The 9,618-nt window shown below is 37.1% G+C and overlaps 1 pseudogene; it reads right to left on the bottom strand.

The window, feature by feature from the left end:
* Positions 1–1,330: 1,330 nt before the first annotated feature.
* Positions 1,331–9,489, bottom strand: LOC139185280 (large ribosomal subunit protein mL42 pseudogene; annotated as a pseudogene).
* Between the last annotated feature and the right edge of the window lie 129 nt (positions 9,490–9,618).

The raw sequence follows: 9,618 nt of genomic DNA, 5'->3' as shown, positions 1-9,618 counted from the left end.
GAGCCTGATGGGATACAGTCCATGGGGTTGCAAAGAATTGGACACAACTGAGTGACTAAGCATCAGTTATACAAGCATACAAATGGAAAAAGCTCTTCAAAAATGTCATTATCAGGAAAGAAAGTAGGCTGACAACTATTTCAGATTTAAAAGAAACTAGAGAAACAAGACCAAATACTCAATCCTGAGTGGGATCCTGGATCAGGAAGAAAATTAGTATAAAAGGGTATTATTAGGACAATTGATAAAATCAGAATATGGATTATATATGAGTAATTTTGTATTTTGTTGAATCTTCTGAATTTTATAACATTGTCTTCTGTTTATTAAAGAGAATGTCCTTGTTTTTAAGAACTACATACTGAAAGATTAAGGGGTAAAGGCGCATGATTTAAGCAACCTGCTTTCAAATGGATCAGAAAAATACACAGACACAGAAACATAATGAAAGAAGGGAAAAGGGAGTGATAAAGCAAATATGAAGCAAATGTAGCCCAAATGCCTACAACTGGTGAATCTGAGTGAAGGTATACTACAGTTCATTGTACTCTTCTTGCAATTCTTCTGTAAGCTTGAATTATCTCAAACAGTTACAAAATTAAGAATGTAGTAGATATACTTGTCATTTGGATTTATTGCCAAGATATATTACCGTTAAGTCAAAAAGCAAGATGCTTTAGAGTTGCGTGTAGTATATCCAAATGGTTATCTATCTATATAGATATTTGTACATTAATATATACCTTTATATTTATGTTCAGGCTACACAAAGACATTAAGAATACATTAAGACATTAAGAATTCAGGCATCATTTATGACGCCTGAAAAAGGGATCCTGGCAACTAGAGAGGCTAACTCTTGCAGTTATTTGAACTTTGCAGTCTATTTACAGATGAGTTTCTTGAAGTCACCACAGTGGTGGTTCTGGAGGACTTGAATACTATCATCCTGCTCTTTTTGTAGATTAATTTCTCCCAAGACCTTGTTTCTCCTAATCAATGTAGTCTGGTTTAAAATTTCATTTTATATTTGATGCTGGAAGATAAAAATAAACTTCATATTCACATATTGATCTTATATCCAGGAAGCTTTCTAAACTTTAGTATAATTTTTATTAATATATAGGTTATTTAGATTTTTTCCTTTCAATTCTTATGCATTTTATTTTTTATCTTTCAAACTAGCTAGCACCTCTCATAAAATGCTGAATAAAAGTGAGATAGTAGGTATCCATAGCTCATTCCTGAACTGAGGAAAAGTATTAAATAATTCACCATTAAAAATAATACTTACTAAAAAAAAATAAATAAAAATAATACTTACTAAAGGCATAATTTGTTTTTTGAGAGTAGCAATCATGAATGGATTGTGAGTGTGATGAGGTTTTTCTGTATCTTTTGTGGTAATCATGAGATTCTATCTTCTTTATTCTGTTACGGTGGTTAATTATTGATGATGGTCATACATTAAACTCACTTTCTATTTCTCGAATCCGCCTGCAATGCAGGAGACCTGGGTTCGATCCCTGGGTTGGGAAGATCCCCTGGAGGAGGGCATGACATTTAAGAGAAATCTATCTTATTTGTGACATAGTATCATCTTCATGAATTGCTGGGTTCTGTCTGCTAATCTTTTGTTCAAGATTTTTGTATCTACGTTCACTGAGTAAAATCTCCTACAGATTAGTATTCTTTACCATGTCACAAATTACCAAATACCTAGTGGTTTAAAACCACTAAGGTAGTTTAAACCACTAAGTGGTTTAAAACCACTAAGGTTTCTGTAGGTCGGAGTCCAGGCATGGCTTAGCTGGGATCACATATTTCATTTTGTTGTCAAGTGTCTTTAGGATCCTTCAACCTGAAACAGTTCTTATAAATCTCCTTGACTTTCAAGAATTTACACCTTTGAAGATTACTGGCCAAGTATTTTGAAGAATATCCCTCAATCTGGGTTTGTCTGATTTTCCTCATGATCAGATTCACTTCATGCATTTGTAACATACAAATATCACAGAAGTGATAATGTTTTCTTACTGCCTCACATTAGATATTAGGTGCAACACAATTTTGATCTGTCCCAACACTGGCAATGTTAACTCTAAATCACTCAAAGTGGGGCCTGCCAGGTTTCTCCATCATAGTTACTTTTCCTTTTTTTTTTTTTGGCTGCACTGTGTAGCTTGTGGGATCTTAGGTCCCTGACCAGGGATTAAACCCGAACACTCAGCAGTTTTAAAGTGCAAAATCCTAACCACTGGACCATCAGGGAATTTCTAGTTATATTCTCCTTTACATAATCAGTGTTTTGTAGGGAAGACTTACAACACTACAGGGGTTGCCAAATGGCGATTTTCTAATGCCATAATTCCAACTACATTCATCAGTTGGTCCTCTACTATAAAGAGAAGTTTTCCCTTTTCCTTATTTATTTTTAAAAAGTTTTCATCTTTGTGGACTCACAAATTTCCACTTTAAAATTCATTGGACTAGAATCTGTTATTACCATCATTTATTTTTGATGTACAAAGAGTCTCAAGATTAGCCAGCAGGAGGCCCTTCAAAATGTTTTCTGTACCCACTTGACTCTTGGAGCACCTTCTTACTATTTAACACAGCAAGATCTTTCACTTACCTTGTTACTAACTCTGTACCAGTCCTGAAGTCAGCCATTTCTCAGAGAGCCCTGGTTCCTGTTGGAAGAGAACAGTATTTAGAAACCAAGATCTGGGAGCTAGGTGTACTCATGCTACTGCAGTATCACAGGCTCCCATTATCCTCTCTTTGTTTCCTTATTTGATCAGCTTCCCTGCATGCAACTTATCTCCTGTTGCTGCTACTACCCCTGATCCCCATCCCACTACACTACACACAGACACCATCCTTACTTACTCTGCTTCTCTGATACCCAACGTCAAGCCACTGCTGCCCCACAATATGAAGCCTAACTAGATTGGTCTCAACTATGGCTTTTTTTTAGATCAAAGTGTGAATAAATAATGGAAGAGAAGAAAGCAAGCAGGCTTTCCCTGTTATTTTCTGCTTCTCATTTTGATGGATTACCTTTCGTGTGTGTCTCTTCTCAGATTGCTTTAAGTTCACTAAACTGCTACAGAAACATAAGTAACAGAGCTTTTTAACCTGAGAATGAGCATTCAGGTGTGGGGGTGGGATACGGCTGTCGGCAACTGTAGGAATGCTTTAGTGGATTTTCCAAGGAGAACAGTCTATAGAAAAGTGTGGGAGCAGAACTGTGACACACTTGGATAGACTGCAGGTGTTCTGACAGAGGCCAGTAATGCCCACTCACAGTGTGTCATGCGAGGAGTCCAAAAAACACAGGTCTCTCCTGCAAATTGTGCCCTCCATGTCCTTGCCAATGTCTGTGCCCACCTTGGACTGAGGACATTCAAAGCAGATGTCCACACACATTCTCACACTACAGCCAGTTTAGACCCTGTGCACAGCATCCATCCTCACCGTAGTCCAGGACAGGGAGGCCTCAGCCAGAACTCGGACACAGTGAGTGCACACAGCTGGCCCTGACAAGTGTGTGCATACACCCTGCCAAGTCCTTAGTGGTCTGGGGAGTCTCCCTTCAGACTCAGAGCTACTGTTACATCAAGACATGAACCAAGCAAAGAAGAGTGAAAGGATGGATTACCTTTTTTAAAACTTCCTCTTTTCTCCTCTCCCATTTTTCCTTTTTTCTAACTTTCTGGAAGCTGTACATTATTTTTATGTTCTATGTTTCCTTTACATATTTCAACAAATATACAAGTAGCCCTTATTACCTTAATATATTTGGATCCAAGGTTTGAATACCAAGGGATACTGTATTATCCCAAACTATTTAGTTTTGAACCTGTGGATGGTTTGTAATGAGTTTGTGTGAAAACTAAGTTTATCCAGTGTCTGAGATAATACAGTGAAAGTCAGGATAGCAAGGGCTACTCATACTTAAAATTATTTTTCAATGTCAAAAATTAAAATATATAACTTTACCCCAAAAGGTGAGATAAATATGCTTTACTACACCTTCCCCTGAATACTCTTTACAAATTAAAAAAATTTTATTCTAATTTACTTAAAAAGATTAAGTCACACATAAACACTTCTCAGCAAGTATTTAAATCTGTATACTTCATAACCTTTTGCTCACCTCTGTATCTTTTATTTCAGGTCTTCCTATTTCAATCCTATATTTTAAGTGAAGTGTAGTTGACATATTAACTTCAGGTATGGAACACAGTGATTTGTTTTTGGCCACACTGAGCAGCTTGTGGAATCTTAAGTTTCCTGCCCAGGGACTGAACCAGGGACATGGCAGTGAAAGTTGCCAACTCCTAACCACTGGACAGCCAAGGAATTCTGTGACCTGGTATTTTACAGATTATACTCATATAAAAAGTTATTACAAAGTATTGGCTATATTCCCTGTGCTATTATATCCTTGGATCTTATTTTACATCTAATAATAGTTTGTACCTCTTAATTCCCTTAACCAGTCTTGCCCTTTCCTTCATCCCTCTCCTCTGGTAACCAACCGCTCGTTTGTTCTCTGTATGTGTGAGTCTGTTTTATTTATTTTTCAGTCCACATGTAAGTGAAAACATGCCGTATTTGTCTTTCTCTGACCAATTTCACTAAGAACAATACCTTCCAGGTCTATCCATGTTGTTGCAAATGGCAAAATTTCATCCTTTTTATGGTTGAATAATATTCCATTCTATCATGTCATTTCCAAATAGTGACCGTTTTCTTTCTTTCCTTCCAATATGAATGCCTTTTCTTTTCCTTGTTTGATTGCCATGGCAAGGACTTCCAATATCATGTTAAACAGAAATGCTGAGAGTAGGCATCCTTCTCTTGTTCTTGATGTTAGAGGATGTTAACTGTAAGTTTATTATAAATGGCTTTTATTATGTTGAAGTATGTTTCCTCTATGTCACCTTTGAATGGGTGTTGAATTTTGTCAAATTCTTTTCCTGCATCTATTGAGATGATCATGTGATTTTTAGTCTTGGTATTGTTAATGTGATATACCACAATAACTGACTTATGGATATTGAACCATTCTTGTATCCCTGGAATAAATCTCACTTGATCATGACTGATGTATGATCCTTTTCATGTATTGTTGAATTTCATTCACTATTATTTTGTTGAGGATTTTTGCATTTCTGTTTATTAGGGATATTGGCCTGTAATTTTCTTTAAAGTGTCTTCTGTTTTGGTACCAGGGTAATGCGGGCCTCATAGGAGAAGTTTGAAGTGTTCTCTGCTCTGCAATTTTTTTGATAGTTTGAGGAAAGGTATTAACTATTCTGTAAATGTTTGGTAGAATTCCTCTGGGAAGCTCTCTAGTCCTGGACTTTCGTTAGAAGTTTGTTGGTTACTGATTCAATTTTAATACTAGAAATTGGTCTGTTCAAATTTTTTATATCCTTCTTGGTTTAGTCTTGGAAGATTGTATATTTTGAAAACCTTATTCACTTTTTCCAGGCTGTCCAATTTGTTGGTATATAGCTATTAGTAGTATTCTCTTATGATTGTTTACATATCTGTGATATTGGTTACATTAATAACTTTTTTCACTTCTAATTTGGGCCCTCTCTCATTTTTCTTAATGAGTCTGGCTAAATAAAGGTTTATTGATTTTGCTTATCTTCTCAAAAATTGAGCTCTTGGTTTTGTTTTCTTTTTTTTTTTGCTGTTTTATGTATTTCCACTCTGATATTTATTTCCTTCTTTCTGTTGATTTTGGGCTTTGCTTGTTCTAAATCAGGTCACTTATTTGAGTTTTTTCTTATTTTTTGTATGTGAAGACATTTTATGATGATTTTACTATATATTAGTGATAAACCCAATTGTGGGCTTCCCCGGTGGCTCACGGGTAAACAATCTGCCTGCAATGCAGGAAACCTGGGTTTGTCCCCGGGTCGGGAAGATTCCCCAGAGGAGGGTAGGGCAACCCACTTCAGCATTCTTGCCTGGAGAATCCCATGGACAGAGGAGCTTGGCTGGCTACAGTCAACCGGGTTGCAAAGAGTTGGACACAACTGAAGCGACTGAGCACACACACACATGTGCATACCCAATTGTATTTTCTCAAACGGCAAATGAGATTAAGGATAATATTTCCCTTTGGATCCTGAAAACCTCATTATCACCTGTCTTTTGGAGGACTGGGTTTCTTACAATGTCTATGATTCTGTCCATGAGGATACCAATGGTGCTTAGTAGTAAAGAACATTTTGCTAAGTTGTTCTATCGTGGGTCCTTGCTCAAAGTGTTCCCTTTTTTCTTCTAATTTGGTTTTCAGCCCTAGATCATGTGTTTCTTCATTACGTACAGGATCTGGCTGAGGCATAGGTTTTGTGTGTTCATATGGGATGTCCATGGAAGGGTAATAGCATACTATTATCCTGCCATCAGATGTCACAAAATTGTCTACTTTGCAATTATAGTCATCTGGAAGAGAAGACTATGTAGATTTATGACAAACACAATATAAGGTTCCATCTTGAACTCGAAAATAATGTTTCAAGCTAGTTCTGTTTGACATTGCCCATTTTACTGCTGCCATTGCCATGGAATCAAGATGCTTGTCAGCATGAAATAATTTGAAGAGAAACTGTTCTTAAAATCTGCTTCTTGACTACTGCTCACCACAAGCCTGCCATTTTGTCTGAGATTTTTTTTATGTCTTGAGTTAAGCCTGTATCAATATAACCTTCCTCCTTAGAACAGCTTTTGCTGCTTCCTATAGATTTTGGGAAGTTGTGTTTTTATTTTCATTTGTCTCAAGGTATTTGTTTTCCCCTTCAATTTCTTCATCAACCCATTGGCTTCTTTCTTTTTTGGGGACAAGTTGTTTAGTTTCTGTATGCTTTTCCATTTTTTCTTCTCTTGATTTCTAGTATTATACTGTTGTAACTGGAAAAGAATCTTGATATAGTTTCAGTCTTCTTAAATTTACTGCTAATTGTTTTATGACCTAGCATGTAATCTACTCTGGAGAAAGTTCCACATGTACTTGAAAATAAGGTGTATTCTGCTGTTTTGGGATGGAATAGCTTGTGCTGGAGTCAAGATGGCCGGGAGAAATATCAATAACCTCAGGTATGCAGATGACAGCACCCTTATGGCAGAAAGTGAAGAACTAAAAAGACTCTTGAAGGTGAAAGAGAAGAGTGAAAAAGTTGGCTTAAAACTCAACATTCAGAAAACGAAGATCATGACATCTGGTCCCATCACTTCATAGGAAATAGATGGGGAAACAGTGGAAACAGTGTCAGGCTTTATTTTCTTGGGTTCCAAAATCACTGCAGATGGTGATTGCAGCCATGAAATTAAAAGATGCTTACTCCTTGGAAGGAAAGTTACAACCAACCTATATAGCATATTCAAAAGCAGAGACATTACTTTGCCAACAAAGGTCCATCTAGTCAAGGCTATGGTTTTTCCAGTGGTCATGTATGGATGTGAGAATTGGACTGTGAAGAAAGCTGAGCCCGAAGAATTGATGCTTTTGAACTGCGGTGTTGGAGAAGACTCTTGAGAGTCCCTTGGACTGCAAGGAGATCCAACCAGTCCATCCTAAAGGAGATCAGTCCTGTGTGTTCATTGCAAGGACTGATGCTGAAGCTGAAACTCCCAATACTTTGGCCACCTCATGCAAAGAGTTGACTCATTGGAAAAGACCTTGATGCTGGGAGGGGTTGGAGGCAGGAGGAGAATGGGACAACAGAGGATGAGATGGCTGGATGGCATCACTAACTCAATGGACATGGGTTTGGGTAGGCTCCGGGAGTTGGTGATGCACAGGGAGGCCTGGCGTGCTGCGATTCATGGGGTTGCAAAGAGTCGGACACGACTGAGAGACTGAACTGAAACTTGTACATATCTGTTAAGTTCTTCTAACATGTCATTTAACATGTCATTGATATAAGTCAGATAATAAAGTCCCCTACTGTTACTATATTACTGTCAATTTCTTTCTTGGTATCTGTTAATATTTGCTTTACATACCTAGATGCTACTATATTAAGTGCAGACAGGTGCACATTTACAAATTAATAGCCTCTTCTTGTATTGACTCCTTTATCTTTTATTATAGAAAATAGACTTTGTTTTAAAGTCTACTTTGTCTAATCTGAGTACTGCTACCATAGCTTTTTTTCTTTCCATTTGCATGGAACATTCTTTCCGTATCTTCATTTTCAGTCTGTTTTTTAGCTCTGAAGTGAGTTTTTGTAGGCAGCATACACATGGGTCTTGTTCGACATTTCAAAAATCCAATCAGCCACTGTGTGTCTTTTGGAGTGTTTAGTCCACTTAAAGTGATTATTGATAGATAAGTATTTATTGCCATTTTGTTACTTCTCTGGTTATTTTTGTAGTTCTTTTGTTTTTTTAGTCTCTTCTTTGTGGTTTAATGATTTTTATTGTTGTTTGGCCTCCTCTTTTTAATTTTCACATGTATTTTAGATTTTTGATCTGTGCCTATCATGAATTTCACATATATTGATCTATACCTACTTTTTTTTAAACTAAGTCATTTCAGTTCAAAACATTTTAAAATTCACTCCCTGTCACATTTTATGTTTTAGATGTCATATTTTACATCTTTATGTCTATCCATTTACTGTATATTGTGCTGTGCTGTGCTTTGTTGTTTCCAACTCCTTATAACTCCATGGACTATAGCCTCGCCAGGCTCCTCTGTCCAGGGGATTCCCCAGGCAAGAATACTGGAGGGGGTTGCCATGCCCTCCTCCAGGGGATCTTCCCAACCCAGGGATCAAACTCTGGTCTCCCGCATTGCAGGTGGATTCTTTTACCGTCTGAGCCACCAAAGAAGCCCACTTTATCGTACTTTACTGTAGTTACAGTTGATTTTACAGTTTTGTGTTTTAATCTTCATATCAGCTTGTTTCATTGGCAGATCCATTGCCTTTATTGTTACTTGCACTTGCCAGTAAGATTTTTCCTTTCGTGTATTGTATTTCTTATTATAGCCTTTTTTTTCTTAAAAGAATACTACCATGTTAACATTTCTATTAAGGTCAGCTTAGTGATGATGAACTCAATTGTTTTTGATTGTCAGGGATATTCTCTCCAAATCTGAATGGTAATCTTGCTGGGTAGAGTATCCTAGATTGTAGATTATTTCCTTTCACCACTTTAAATATATCGTGCTACCCTTTTCTGGTCTGCAATGTTTCTGTTGAAGTATCAGTTGATAGCCTTAGTGGGGATACCTCAGATGTGGCTCTTTTTCTGTTGCTGCCTTTAACATTCTCTTTAATTCCTGCCATCCTTAGTTATGGTATTTCTTGATGTCTCTTTGGGTTCATCTTGTTTGGGACAGTCTGTGTTTACTGGACCTGGGTATCCTGGGTTTGGGAAGTTTTCAGTCATAATTTCATTAAATACATTTTCTAGCCCTTCCTCTCTCATTTCTCCTTCTGAGATCCCTATAATGTGAATGTTAGTACACTTGATGTTGTCCCAGAAGTCCCTTTAATTATCACTAAATTTTTGTTTTTCTGTTCTGATTGGGTGATTCCCACTGTTCTACATAATTTCCAGATCACTTGTGCATTTTTCTGT

The sequence above is a fragment of the Bos indicus genome, chromosome 10 (genome assembly GCF_029378745.1).
Source record: "Bos indicus isolate NIAB-ARS_2022 breed Sahiwal x Tharparkar chromosome 10, NIAB-ARS_B.indTharparkar_mat_pri_1.0, whole genome shotgun sequence".
NCBI lineage: Eukaryota > Metazoa > Chordata > Mammalia > Artiodactyla > Bovidae > Bos > Bos indicus.
The sequence above is the reverse complement of the archived record's forward strand: the minus strand, read 5'-3'. Positions and strand labels throughout refer to the sequence as shown.